This window comes from Poromitra crassiceps (assembly GCF_964638095.1).
Source record: "Poromitra crassiceps genome assembly, chromosome: 7".
NCBI classification, from domain to species: domain Eukaryota; kingdom Metazoa; phylum Chordata; class Actinopteri; order Beryciformes; family Melamphaidae; genus Poromitra; species Poromitra crassiceps.
Genome location: NC_139628.1, coordinates 9,925,049 through 9,939,921, shown reverse-complemented (window position 1 = coordinate 9,939,921; position 14,873 = coordinate 9,925,049). Strand labels below are relative to the sequence as shown.

At 45.0% G+C, this 14,873-nt stretch overlaps 1 pseudogene across 1 annotated transcript; it reads left to right on the top strand.

Annotated features, from left to right (window-relative positions):
- The first annotated feature begins 434 nt into the window (after window positions 1-434).
- Window positions 435-14,017, top strand: LOC310779401 (annotated as a pseudogene). Its single transcript has 4 exons — window positions 435-2,290; window positions 2,721-2,788; window positions 11,306-11,752; window positions 13,952-14,017. The product of its transcript is annotated as an uncharacterized misc_RNA (transcript).
- Window positions 14,018-14,873: the final 856 nt, after the last annotated feature.

Genomic DNA, 14,873 nt, shown 5'->3' with positions numbered 1-14,873 from the left:
TTCATCCTTTCAACTTGAGCAGATGAAGTGGGATTGTATGGTATGTGTAATTTCCAATCTATCCCCAGCACTTTACACAGTGTTTGTGTAATCTTTGCGGTGAATGGGGTCCCTCTGTCACTGTCTATACTTAAAGGAATGCCAAATCTTGGTATTATTTCCTTTAAGAGACAATTCACCACTGTTGCAGCGTCTTCCTTTTTGACGGCAAAGGCCTCAACCCATTTCGAAAACCTGTCAACACCAAAAGATACTTTTTCCCTTGAACAGGTGGCATGTGAGTGAAGTCAACCTGTAAATTTACAAAAGGGCCCGATGGTATTGGCAAATGGTCATATTTTATCTTCTCTCTACCCCTGTTGTTTTGCATGCAGATAATACAGCGGCTCACTCCTGTTTCTGTTAGCGCCCTACATACAACCTCGAATATAAACATGATCCTGCAGGAGGCCACGCCCACAGTGACTATCCGCTATCACAAAGTCTCGGTCATCAGCTCACCACTACACCAGACTCCAGTCATACGCCCTCCTGTGGTCAGACAAGGAAATGTCATCCAGTGCTCCCGGGGGCCTGGCTCTACTGCGAAGCTGTCTCTACAGGACCTCTTAGAGGCCAGCTCGGACGGGGACAGAGCGCCCTACCGCAGGGCAGATGTGGTCAAGTCAGAATACAGCTACAAAGACCCCGGTGACATGATGGGGAAGAGGTTGTTTGGGGAGGACAGAGAGAGGATTGTGGGTAAAATGATGAGGAACAGAGATGAGGAAGAGATGGCCGCTCAGCTGGCAGACCTGGCCTTCATCATCCAGTCGCGCCACAGCCAGCGGTCAGAGAACAGCCCTCCCAAAGGAACACCTGTGTCCGCCATCAAATACAACTACAAATCCCAGCAACCCCCCAATCATAAAAAGGCAGTGGTGAAGAAAACAAAAACCACCCCCTCCAAACCTAGGAAGAAGAAAGGATCAACCGCAAGATGCCCCTCTCAAAACGCACACCCAACGGCAAGACTCCGCACAGGGGCCGAGGGCAGAAGATTCTCCCCCAGGGGAAGACCTTGCTCCACCACAAGAGAAGCCTGTTCCTGCCCCAGGCCCAGATCGACCTGAAGAGACACCTGGCCGAGGCTCAGGAGGAGAGGAGGCAACACAATCCAGCTCACTACCCACGGGTCAACCACGTTCAGCCGCGCTCCCTTCCAAACGGTCCCTTCCACCACCACCACCATCCATGCAACGGTCACTCTCCAGGACCAGGGCAGGAGTGTGAAAGGCGCTTGTTGTCTCAGGTAACGCAGCCCGGTGGTGGGCTGCTGCAGCACGCTGCTGATCATCCACACGCGCGGCGGTCCCCTCCTCTGAGCCAGCAGGGCTACTACAAGCTGGAGAGGTCCGGAGCTGTCACCGTCCTGTCCACCACGTCGACTGACGGGGACCACTCCGAGGAGTCGACTCTGACCAAGAACGGCGTCAATGGCTTCCTGGAGTCTCCTATGAGTTTTCTGGACACCCCGACCAAGAACCTGCTCAGCACAACCTCCAAAAACCTGGCTGACCTTCCCTCCTGCCACTGCATGGAGCAAAAAAGTGAAAAGGAGGAGGGGCCGTACTACACTCACCTGGGTCCCAGTGTGGCTGCAGTGAGGGCGATGATGGAGAACAGGTATGGTGCTAAAGGGAATGCCGTGAGGGTGGTCGTTGTGTACACTGGAAAAGAAGGCAAGAGTTCCCAGGGGTGTCCAATAGCTAAATGGATGGTCCGGCGCGGCAGTGAGGAGGAGAAGCTGCTGTGTCTGGTGCGTCGTCGGGCGGGGCACCGCTGTGAGAACGCCGTGCTCGTTATCCTCATCCTGGCGTGGGAGGGTATCGCGCGGCCCATGGCCGACCGCCTCTACCAGGAGCTCACAGAGTCGCTCTGCCACTACGGATCCCCCACCGACCGCCGTTGCGCCCTCAACGAAGACCGTACCTGTGCATGCCAGGGTTTGGACCCAGACACTTGTGGCGCTTCCTTTTCCTTCGGCTGCTCCTGGAGTACTACAATGGCTGTAAGTTCGCCCGCAACAAAGTGCCCCGCAAGTTCCGCCTGCTCGGAGGCTACCCAGAGGAGGAGGAGAAGCTGAAGAACAACCTTCAGAATCTTGCCACTGACCTTGGACCGGTCTACCAGAGACTTGCTCCTGAGGCCTTCCAAAACCAGGTGGACCAGGAGGAGGGAGGGGGCAGCTGCAGGCTGGGCTGGAGAGAGGGACGACCCTTCTCTGGGGTCACAGCCTGCGTGGACTTCTGTGCGCACGCCCAGGCGCGGACTGCATAATCGGGCACGTCGGGCAAATGCCCGGTGGCCTGGCCTGAAAAAAAAAAAAAAAAAAAAAAACATTTTGGTGCCCGCAGTCAGGCCACTCACTGAACAGCAGGCCAGGCGCCGCCTACTGGTTTACTAGTGGTTTTATTACTTTATTCGGGGTTAAAGTGGGTGCATCTCATTGTAAAATTGGACTCGGCCCAAATTGGGCTTCAAACGGCCCAAATCTGGCTACAAACGACCCAAATTGGGCTTCAAACGGCCCAAATCTGGCTTCAAACGGCCCAAATTGGGCTTCAAACGGCCAAAAAAAATTGCCACCGCCCTTCGGACGCCGGCACACGCGTCGGCCCATATCGGCCTGGCCTGCTTGGTATCTAATGCCCGGCCTGAATTATGATCCCAGTCCGCCCCTGCGCACGCCCACAAGGATACGCACAACATGAACGGCAGTACTGTGGTGGTTCCAGAACGGGGTCCGGTAAATGGCAGAGGCAAGGCACAAATGGACGACACCCACACGGCAGCGGAGGAGGAGGAAGGGGAGGAAGGCCACATACCTCACACGCACTCTCCAGCCATCATCACCCATTACACCATTACACCATTACACCCATTACACCATTACACCCATTACACCCATTACACCATTACACCCATTACACCATCACCCATCACCCATAATTTGACCTTGGATAATAATACTTTTTATTATTATGATTATTATTTTATTTTATATTTTTTAGTCAAATATTTGGGAACTTGCCCATGCATTTGGAATCAAAATGGAAATATTCTCAACATAGATGGTCTAGTGGTCTAATCTTCAGGATCTTTTCAGAATCAGAATCTTTGGATGTGGGAGATCCGGGTTTGATTCTGGATGTCACTCTCCTTGATTTTTATGTTTCCAAATTCTATCAATGGGGAGTGATTAGGAGGAGGAGTTAGGATTATTACCAGGTGGTATAAATTTAGATAGGATGATGGCCTTACCTTCTTCCTCTTCTTGGCTACAGCACATACCAGCAGCCTTAAGCACTTTTATTATTTTATACTTGTCATTTTCGCCTTGATGATAGAGAATGAAATTTCACAGCCAAAAGGTAAACAGTGAACCACTTGAAGGAAACCAGTTGAAATGAAATGATGGAGCCAGGAGTCAGAAGAAGTCGTCTGATATGATGTATTGAACATAGATCTTGGCCAAGAGATGCACTCTTGTATATTCACGGATGGATACACAGGCTTACATACATTGAACAGAAAGTCAAAGATACTTATAGGACACACATCAGATTACATGTCTTGACGCACACTTGAAGGCTACTCTGTAGACTCAACCTATCTGTTATTCTGGCCCTGTAGAGGGCACCGTGGCACGGTGACAGGGCACAGTGTGCGATAGAGAGGAGCTGCAAATGTAAGGTACAGGTTATCTAAATACGTCTGTCTGTGTATGTACAAAGGTTATCCAAATATGATGTCTATCTGTGTATGTACACAGGTCATCTAAATAAGTCTGTCTGTGTCATAACTATATGTAACTAAAAGGGAAATGTAGATGAATATATTAATAACTAGTGATTGTCCAAATAAAGGCTAATGTGATGTAAATTTTCTCTATCACCTTGGTGACAAAGAACTTTTCAGGTAATTACCTCCTTGTAAATGACAGATGTAACCCACGTTAAAATATGGTACAAATAAGAATAATTCATTAAATAAATAGTTTGTTAAAATCCATAAATATGCTTTGTTGGTTAAAACATATGCATTGAATTCATTAAGAGTCTGTTAAAAATGATCTGATAATCATTTAATATGAACAGTTAATGCTGTGGGAAGTAGTGGTGACGCTGTCCCTTTAAGATATTCCACTGACGTCACACTCTATGCGACGAGCTGAGCAGACCATGCGTTGCGCAGCACAACGCAGCACAATGCAGCTGAAAGAGGAAGAGAAAAGACAGCCAGACGAACAGACACATTAATGCACAAAATACTATTGAAACTGTTGATTTAAGACCTTAAAACCATACCTACCCGGTTGGGAATCCTTGAAGACTTTATGTGGTTTAACCACAGCGGTTTTGGTGAGTTTTCATTGTACCATTGTACACGTTTTTTCCTGTTGTACTTAACTTGACACTAACGTTAATTTGCACTTGATATCACTTTAATGGTCGAATTACTAATGTCATTTTGTGAACATAAACTGTTTAGTAGTCAATCATTTTGATTTACAAAGGGAACAGAGCATGAATCTGTACACTGTATTAGTGGGGAGTTGAAGTTTAATTTCATGTGGGAGACGAAGCTGGATTAATTGAAGCTGCCACTCCGTCGCCATTTTCAGCCTTTCAATATAGCAGTAACTTTGGGATTCAGTAGTGATAAAAGTGATTTGGTTTATTTATAGTAGAGTATTTATTTTCTTTGTGACCTGTTGTACAGGTCAGGTTTTTGTACCTCCTGGAAAGTAAATAGATTGGAGAAGATTCCATGGTGTGCGAGGAGAACAGCATACACACGCACACATGAGATGGCGAGCCTACCCAACGAACCACATTTCTGAACAACTCCTTCATCGTGCCAGGGGATCCGCTGAGTACGGTGGGACTGTTGGAATCTCACTGCCAGAGCGGTAGGAGTGTTGGATCTAATAACCTTTCGGATTTCTGAGCTTGAACTGAACTGAGATATAAATGGAAGTATTCCGGAAGATATCGGTCCACTTGAATTGAACTGAGATATAAATCTGATTCGGAAGATATCGGTAAAAACTCCAGAACTGAACTTGAGTTGGAAGAGATACATTTTCTTTATTTTGTTATTTACTGTTTTACAATACTGTCATTGTGATTGTGAAGTATAACATTGTTCACTTACAATTTAGTTTGACTTGGAGATGGTTTAAATGCTTTCTTACCTGTGAAAGAAGGGGAGAAAAAATATGAGTTAACTCAAGAAAATAGTGAAACCAAAATAGATACAATCTATTACACTAAAATAAGATAGTTGTTTACAGACCGGTCTAATCTAAAATGAACACTATCTAAACTAAGTTCATCCAACCTGGATAAATTATCTAAACTAGACTTGGACTAAAACAAGAAAAGAGCCTAAAATAAGGGGAAGTGAGCTCTACTTACCTTAACTTACTCATACTTACCTTTTTGATACCTGCAGGATTTTCTTTTCATATGAATGTTAAATGTTTATTGTATTGTCATTTTCTACTTACCTTTTACTAAAGTTGCCGGCTTTTGCATTTAAAGTATCTGGTCTGTGGTCTGATTTTATATAGATGTTACTTGTTCCCACTCCTAAAGAACCTAGAACTGGTCCAGCAGCGCAAATAGTGTATTTTGGTGATACGGCTGCTACACAATGTTTTAATGGATCTGGATTAATCTATCTGAACCCGAACATTGTTAGATGGATGCTTGAGGCCTGTCCTTGAGTAGGCCTTTGTTCAGCCCTGAGCTTTTTGTACTGAGATGTTTTGTCATACTATATATACTATATATCTTATTAAATCGTTCCATTCGTTCTGTGGCTATTGATAAAACTATAGGGACACAGTCCACTGCGCCAGACTATAAAATAGGAATTGGGCCTAATTTTAGAGGCACTTATTGGACACGGAGCAAACCACCACGACTTGATCACGTGGTGGGCCTAATCTGGAGGAGTTTGTATTGTGATTTAAATGGCTGAAACAGACGATGAATCCAGGTTGGAATCACAACTGAAGAATTTGCTCTGAAATTTAGACATTGATTGGTAGCTTATGCCAGATTTAAATATTTTGTATTAGAATAGTTCAATGAGGGTGACAGTATAGAGATCATTTGTACAGGCATAGTAACTTTTTGTTAACTTAAACTATATAGGTCCTGCGCCCAAAACGTCCAAATTACAGCACATATCGATCGATATTTTTGGAGAAGATTCCCCCGCATCACAGGACTGAACGGCACTGACAGCACAGAGCTGTCAGTCTCGACAGCGCAGATCAAGATGAGATAGCTGTCACTGGGTACGCCTTGGGTGTACCTTTTATGCCTGCTCCATACCAGATGTAAAAGTTACACCCAGGCGCAACGCATAGGGCTTAAGACTACATGGTGCACTAGTCATAACATTAAGTTAGTCGTAACTTTGAGTTCTACATCAGACGTAGCGTTACACCAGCTGGGCGTATGCCCAGCTGGTGCACTCGGCTCCAGATGGCGGGAAAGGAGTCTTACCCGAACCTGGTCCGTGGGTACCTGCTGGACCAAATGACGGAGGATGGGGGGGAAACGTACTTGCCATTCATTAACTCATTCCTGGCCATATACGTCTTTAACGTCTTATCAGGAATGTGCCTCCCAGCCAAATACGTGTTTGACGTGTTTTTGTTTTTATTAGTGCTTACAGTAGTTCAAAGACTTCCCCAGCCTGTGACATGGTATCAGGTCCCTGGCCTCAAAGGCAAAGCCGACAACACGTGAACAAACAACTACGCAGCTGTTGTTTTGAAATGGGGGAGGAGGAAGAACAGAAAACGGGTTGTTGCAGAGTAGGAGAAACGCCATTGAAACGCCCCTCGGCGCGCTGCCCGAGCTGGTCGCCTTGCTGCAGGGCAGCGAACCTGGATGAGTTGTTCGCGGTAGTCAAACCCGTGACCAACATGATCGATCCGGTTCCAGCGCCTGGTCCCAAACCCAAGCCGGACCCCGTTCCTGTGTCCCAGGCAGAACGAGAGGAGGAGGAGGAGAACGAGGAAACCACAGCAACAGACAGGAGCCATTTTTCACAGTGCATTTGCGCCGTGCATCAAAGACCCGCCGGGATTACATTGAAAGTGACTATAGGCTCTTTCAAACACAGATCACGCAAAATTGTAGTTCGGGAACCCCGTAAAGCTTGGCAGCCTCGCCACACATTTTGTTGTTGATATATATGCATTGCCAACGATGCAGAGGCAGAGGAGGCTAGACGCTGATCTCAGACCAGTTTGTTGTTCTCCTCCTATGCTAATTTGCGGGGAGATCAATAGTGTTCCCTGGGAAGGAGGTGCGATCCAGCAGCAGCTGTGGACAGAACTCTCTCTCTGTGTGTGTGTGTGTGTGTGTGTGTGTGTGTGTGTGTGTGTGTGTGTGTGTGTGTGTGTGTGTGTGTGTGTGTGTGTGTGTGTGTGTGTGTGTGTGTGTGTTGATGTTACTCTACTGCTGCAAGGCTGCTTTGGATAAAAGTGTCTGCTAAATGACGAAATGTAATGTAATGTAAAGAGACACACATGGGCCCCCCGCACACACACACATTCACACTGAGTAAACTGTATTGTTGAATGTAAAAAAAGCACTTCATGTATATATATATATATATATATATATTTTTGTCATTTGTGTCATAACGAATAATATTTACATGTCTGATGTCAATACAGTTCAAAATAAAAGAATTGAGAGCGAGTTCTGCCTGAGATTGTGTCCTTTACAAAAATGCCTTTTTCTACAATTTCTCTTCTCAGAGAGACCTTTTTGGTGAAAACAGGGTGTATATAAATGGCTATAAGTAGAGTACAGAACATGCTAAAAGCTCACTTTTTTTTTTCTGGTGAACCCAGAGACGTACATCTTCATTTTGAGGTATTGCAAATCACTTTGGTGCTAATAGATAATTTACTGTGGGTCTTGAAAGATGACCAACAATTATGAAAATCTTTGGCCTGAGCTAAATATTGGCAGTCCTAAACTGGCCATGAATGAGGTAAGGACCGCACTGTATCAGCATTCCAGAAGACCATTCAGGAATTTGACAAAACAGCATGCAAAGTATAAGGATCAAATCCAGGCCATCAAGCAGGAAATAGCCAATGCTACACAACAACTTGACCAACTTGACGAGGATGGCAAATAGTGCGGGGAGCACTTAAAAAGCAAAATATAGCAAAATATGGCTGGTGGACCAAGGGCGTTGGCCGGAGGCCATTCAGGTCGCCATAAAGTGGGCCAATAAAAGATAGTCGTCTGGAGTGGCGAGAGCGGCCTTGTCGGCCCAAGCACAACTAGACAGTGTGAGACACCAGAACCCGAGTCCTCCACTGTCCTCCGACCCTCCTGTGGGCCCCCAGCCATCCCCACCTCCCTCGCACCAGGAGGATGAGGGCCAGGCCAAGTAAATAGACTTTGACCTGCTTTTCTCTGATTAAGAACACTTTTTTATATTATTGTCTAGAGGTGGTGTAATTTTGTTGTATTTAGTGTGATTGTTTATATTATACTTTTAATGTGTGCTCCTTATGGAGATGTTTAACAGCTATGTTGAGCTGTCCCTCCGATCTTTTATCAGACATTTAAAAACAAAAAATAAACCGATACCCTTTTTGTACTTGACGTGTGGGGCTGCTCCTTTTAGGTGGGGGGAGTTATCTTGGGGTAGACGTGTTTATTTATAATACTTCAATACTTTGAAGGATGTTTTGGATATTGGGTACTTTTGTATCTCCCCCCGCCGGGCGTCTAGGGTCGTTAATGGGGAATAGATTTAATGTGGTTCTTCTTGAAAACTTTTGGGAATAGGACCAGTTGTTATGGAGAGTACCATGGTGGAGTTATTAAAAGAGAAGCACAAAGGAGAAAATGGGGGAAGTACTCCCATTATAACATCAGGGATTGAATCCCATTAAGGTTAAAAATTACATTTATTGTAGTATAATTTTTCATTGTTTTCCTTCTCATGCGGGCCTCATTAATGGTGGACCATGGGTTTTCTTCTCACCAACTTTCTGTAAAGTTAATGAATTTATGGACTCATTATAAGATTCTGACTCGTGAACTATATGGGTTGGCCTGAGCTTGCCTGGGGGAGTCATGAAGGGGCCTGCGCGGATCTTTTTCTGGGCGAATTAGAGTCCTGACTCCTCCGGAGATCTAAAAACCCTAACCCTAACCCATACAGTGGATAGAGAGGTCAAGGTCAAGTTCAAGTTTATTTGCCATTTGCATTAAAATGTTGCATCAAAATGCATTGGAATTCTTGTTCACAAGCCACACCTCCACATGGAAAAACGACAGCACAGCTTGTGAGACGTCGCCCTGATACGGATCCCCACAGGGTCTGTTAATGTCAGTGATAAGGTTGGTCCTTCGGACATAATGCAATTGGAAACAGGATAAATCCAGTGGGTACCCGATACTGGAGACAGTCACTGGGTAGATACAGGGGTAAGATTCTGGCACAATACTCTTTTTCTGTGACCTCTGAGGTCGTAGGTTCTGATCCCAGGTGTAATTTCCCCCCCCCCCTCTCCCCTCCTATGCTTTTCTCTTTTGGTCAAACCAATATTAAAAGGGTCTTAGAACTTAAATAAATTAAAACATCTCAGACCAGTTTGACCTTGAATAAAAATAGCTTTTGATTTTTGATTCTTGATATTTTTAATCTTATTTTTTCTTGGGATTTTCCCACATATTTGGAAACGGAAGAATGAAAATATTCTGAGCATAGATGGTATAGTGGTTTAATCTTCTTACTTGGGTGTGGGAGAACCAGGTTTGTTCCTGGGTTGGAACCCCCCTTGAATTTTATATATATATATATTTTATTTATTTATTTATAGATGATTAGGAGGTGGGGTCAGGATAAACACCAGGTGGTATAAATTTAGACGTGATAAGTGCATTTTTAGTTGAAACTTGAGCAATTTGAGTGGAAATGCAGAATCTTAAAGGTGCAGTTATCAGCTCCAAATCACTGACAATATTTTTCTTTTCCTTTTAAAGATGACCAATCCCAAAAATCCGGCCGAGTGCCCCATCTGCAGGAAAACAATTGTAAGACTGTCAAAGCACCTGGCGGAGTGGTACAACCTAAAAAATAAATCGGAAAGGCTGATCCTCAACCAACTGGCCACGGGGAGGATCACACTGGGTGGGGGGGTGTGCCCCCTTCCACTGTGCATGCCTTATGTAATGCATCTGGAGAAGCATTTAAGGGGCCCACAAGGACCACAGCGGGGCCCGCATTGAGCGGGAAATAAAAGCCCTCAAAAGGCGTGCAGCTATCGGTAAATTGAGGGCCCTGAGGGCCACACAGGCCAGACCTGTCGGATGACGAGGAGGAGGAGCCAGAGGAGAAGGAAGAGCCAGAGGAGGAGGAGGGTCTGGGAAAGAACGACTTCAACCTACTTTTTAAAAGTTGAGGGCCCTACAGCCCCTTAGTTGAGACATTCATCTTACTAGACTTTAAGCTTATTTGATTATTTAGAAGTGTTTTCTTCCTGATGTGTGCTCCTTTTGGGAGGTGTTTTGCGATTTAACGGTGTCCACACCGTCTTTAATCCAGGATCCATGACGTGCCACTCAGCATCAAGCGGGGCCCGACTTTGAAGCTAAGCTAGCTACCACCAGCAACAGCAGATACCAGCTTGGGGGCTAGCTCAAGGTGGCTTCCCTCCTGGAGCAGCTAGCTACAATCAGCATCCCGGGTCACCGCCTGCTGTAACCAAAGAACATCGCCTGTCTGAAACCGGCAAAGCGAGGCAACCAGGAGGGCGGCGGACCAGCGGGTACGTGCCGACGGCAAGTGCCTAGCAGCTGGTCTTCCAAACTGACTTTTCTGACGCCCAAGTCGGCCTCCATCAAACCAGCTAGCTAGCTGGCTAGCTCAGTCAGCCCGGGTGGCTAGGCTACCCCACCTCCCTTCACTTGGGGCCTGGAACCCTCTAAGTGCTTCTCCCACGATGGCAGGAGGCATCGGGGCATCTCTAGCCGTGTTCACCATTGTCCTGATACTAAATATGTCACCTCACAATAAAAGCACAAATGGAAAACCGGAAAAGCATTTTGGTTTTGGCAGAGCGGTGCTAGTTACCATCCTAGTGTCGCCGCACAAAAACATCTCTAGGCGAGAGAGTCGAAAATCAACTCTCTCCTCCAGAACGGTAAATGCCTGCAAACTATTAATAACTCTAAGCCTTCTACTGTCCGGGGATATTCATCAGTGTGCCGGTCCAGTTAACACAACAGTTTCGGCGATCTCCAACACCCCGGGGCATTCCACCAGCATCAGAGCTACGAGGCAGGCAACAGTCACCGGTCTGGATATTCCTACCTGGACCGACGTGAATGACAGCGGGAACCCAGGATCAACTCTCCTCAACGGGTTAAGTCCAGCAGTTGGGCTTCGTCAGCCTCAACACTCTGGGCGTCCTGGCGGGACCCCGTTCGCCTCGGCCCCCGATCGACACAGCGACATCGCAGCGCCCGCGTTCTCGAGTACGGACATACCCGAGTCTCGAGGGCAGGCGGGCCGGGAGACAGTGAGGACCTCCGTGGGCCCCCTCAGCTCGCCGGACCCAGCGGCCAGCGATAGCAGCACGGGTCCTCTCACAACCGCAGAAATGGACGATATCTTTTCATCCAGAGGACTTCACATCATGCATCTTAATGTAAGAAGTTTAATCCATAAAATGGAAGAAATAAGAATAATGTTTGGAAATGGCAAAGCTGCAATATTAACTTTTTCTGAAACAATGCTGGACAGTTCCATAAATGACAGATGATGATAGAAAATTATACGGTCATACGTAAAGACAGAAACAGAAATGGGGGGGGGTGGGGGTGTCTGTGTTTATGTCCGAGCGGACATTCGTTTTAACGTGAGGCCCGAGTTAAATCACAACGACATCGAAGCTGTGTGGCTTGATATCATTTTTCCGAAAACAAAACCTCTTTTAATCGGTGTCCTCTACATACCTCCAACTCAAAATTCATTTTATGAGTTACTGGAAGAGAGCTCAGCTGATTTATGTAAATCTGAGGTGATTTTAATAGGAGATCTAAATACCAACACAATAAAAAAAGATGCACCCATTTTTAAATCACTCAGAGATTACTGCAAACTCCATGGCCTATATCAGTTAATCTCTCAATTTACAAGAGTCTGCTCTTCCACGCAAACCATCATTGATCTGATCCTCACATCAGACCAGAGCAAGATCTTTAGAAGTGGGGTGATAGAGTGTGGGCTAAGTGACCACCACATTATTTTCTGCACTCGCAAAATTCACAGATCTGTAATAAACTGTCACAACAAAATCAGTTTCAGATCTCTGAAAAACTATTCCAGCGAAGTTTTAACAACAGCTCTGGGCAAATTGGATTGGTCCAATGTACTAAACTGCACGTCGACAGAGAAAGCTTGGTCATGTTTTAAAACCACCTTCCTGTCGGTTAGAGATAGGCTCGCACCCTCAAAGGTGACCAGGGTAAAAGCTAGAACGGAGCCCTGGGTCACAGCCGAGATTTTAAAAGCCATTAAAGTGAGAAATGACAGTTTCTCTAAATACAGAAAAACAAAAAATGAACAGCTCTTAGAGAACTGTAAAAAACTAAGAAATGGAGTAATCAGTTTGATTAAAACGGACAAACTGAACTATTTTAACGAAAAATGTTGCAACCCCCAAAAGCTGTGGAAGTCTTTAACAACACTGGGTCATAATAATAGACTCAAGACTAAAGCCACAAATCTAAACCTGAAAATAAATAACACGATTATATCGGACAAACTGAGTGTGGCTAATTGTTTAAACAATTTCTTTACTACCATTGCTACCACTCTGGTAAATAAACTGCCAATCCACTCAGGCCGATATGGCATGCAGCACATCCAGGCCTTTTACAAGAAAATGGGTGTGCGGGCAAATGATTTTAAATTGACTGAGGTGACAACTGAAGAGGTTATGAAAAAGCTCAGTATGCTGCAGCCAACAAAAGCCACAGGTCATGACAAGATCCCCACGAGATTCCTTAGAGACTCTGCCTCATAGCTCCCATTATAGCCCACATTACCAACCTCTCTATTAACCAGGGTCACATCCCACAAGAACTCAAACTTGCAATGGTAACCCCACTATATAAAAAAGGAAGCAAGTTGGATCCGGGAAACTACCGCCCCGTCTCTATTTTGTGTTCCATTTCAAAGGTAATTGAGAGGCTGGTATATGAGCAGATAGATAACAACCTGTCAGAACATAATTTACTGTACGAATTTCAATCAGGTTTTAGAAAATCTCACTCCACTGACACCTGTTTACTGTACCTGACAGACTACATCAAACGTGAGATAGACAAGGGGAAGTACTGCGGGATGGTTATGTTAGACCTACAGAAAGCATTTGACACGGTAAACCACTCCATCCTGCTTGACAAACTGAGAGCGATATGCTTTGATAGCACGTCAGTAAACTGGGTCAAGTCCTACCTGGAGGGAAGAGAACAGGTGGTAGACATCAACGGCACCCTGTCCTCGTCCCTTCCAGTGACGTGTGGGGTCCCCCAGGGAAGCATTTTGGGGCCTCAGTTATTTTTGATTTATATTAATGATATGAAATCAGCATGTGAATGTAATCTGTTCCTGTTTGCCGATGACTCGGCACTCCTGGTCTCTGACAGGCACAAGTCAAGGGTTGAGAGTGTCCTGAGTAATGAATTAGAAAATATCTGTTCTTGGCTCAGTGATAATAATGTGATGAAATGTGAGGGAGGGGCTCTCTCCCTGTGGACTGATTGCTCTCACCTGTGTTGCATGTACTGGACTGATGATTGACTGATGACTGATGATGCTCACCTGTGTTGTCTGTGTGTAGCTGACGCTGATTTGTCGCCTCCTGCTGGTGAAATTTATAGAAGGAACCTACGTCCATTTTATTTAAACTAACGTGAATCTTATACAGTAAACTGTTGCTGGTATAGTCTTGCTTGTAAAATCATATACTACAGCATAACAGAGGGTAAAATAATGTATTTGAACAGTCCGTCTCATTGTTTTCCACGTAAGGAAGTGTACTGTAGCTGCTGTCAATGTGACCAGTGCTTACATGTTGCCATGACAACACCGGAAGTCAACTTCCGCGATTTTCTTGGAATCGTCAAGTAGTATATTTTATGCACCTATAATACGTCCTTGTTTACTAGAATTGCTGGTACTTTGAGAGTTAAGCTCTTTAGTATGTTGTTTTTGTTATTTTCTTTGATAAACAAGTTTAATGACAGTAACGTGACCTCATAACCCGGAAGTAAAAACGGAGATCAGGAAGACGAGAGAAGTGGCGGGTCAAACAGCATGTTTATGTCCCGTCAATTTAATATAATTCTACTGCTGGTTACCAGGCGAACACGGTAATATTTGACTAGTTACTTACAGAGTAATTGTTTATTTGTTTAAGCTTTGTGCTCATACGTGAGTTTATAAGAAGGTGTTTGTAGAAACACTGCAGAGTAATGAGTGTTGTTCCTTATTGTTTGAGCTTTGTGTTTACACATGGGTTTATAAGGAAATGTGGAAATAAGAAACACATAGAGTAATGATTTATTGGTTTAGGCTTTTTATGCTTGAAACTGTGATTGTGTTGAAACTATTTTTGTTTGTCTTTTAGTTTTCACGGTGTCCCAAACGGTGTTACCACACATGATTGAGCAATCTTCATGACATCATCAAACCTCAATTAAAGAATAAGTGTTACATGTGGACATCAGTATGAATCGTGGACTCATTAATAACCAGGAGTA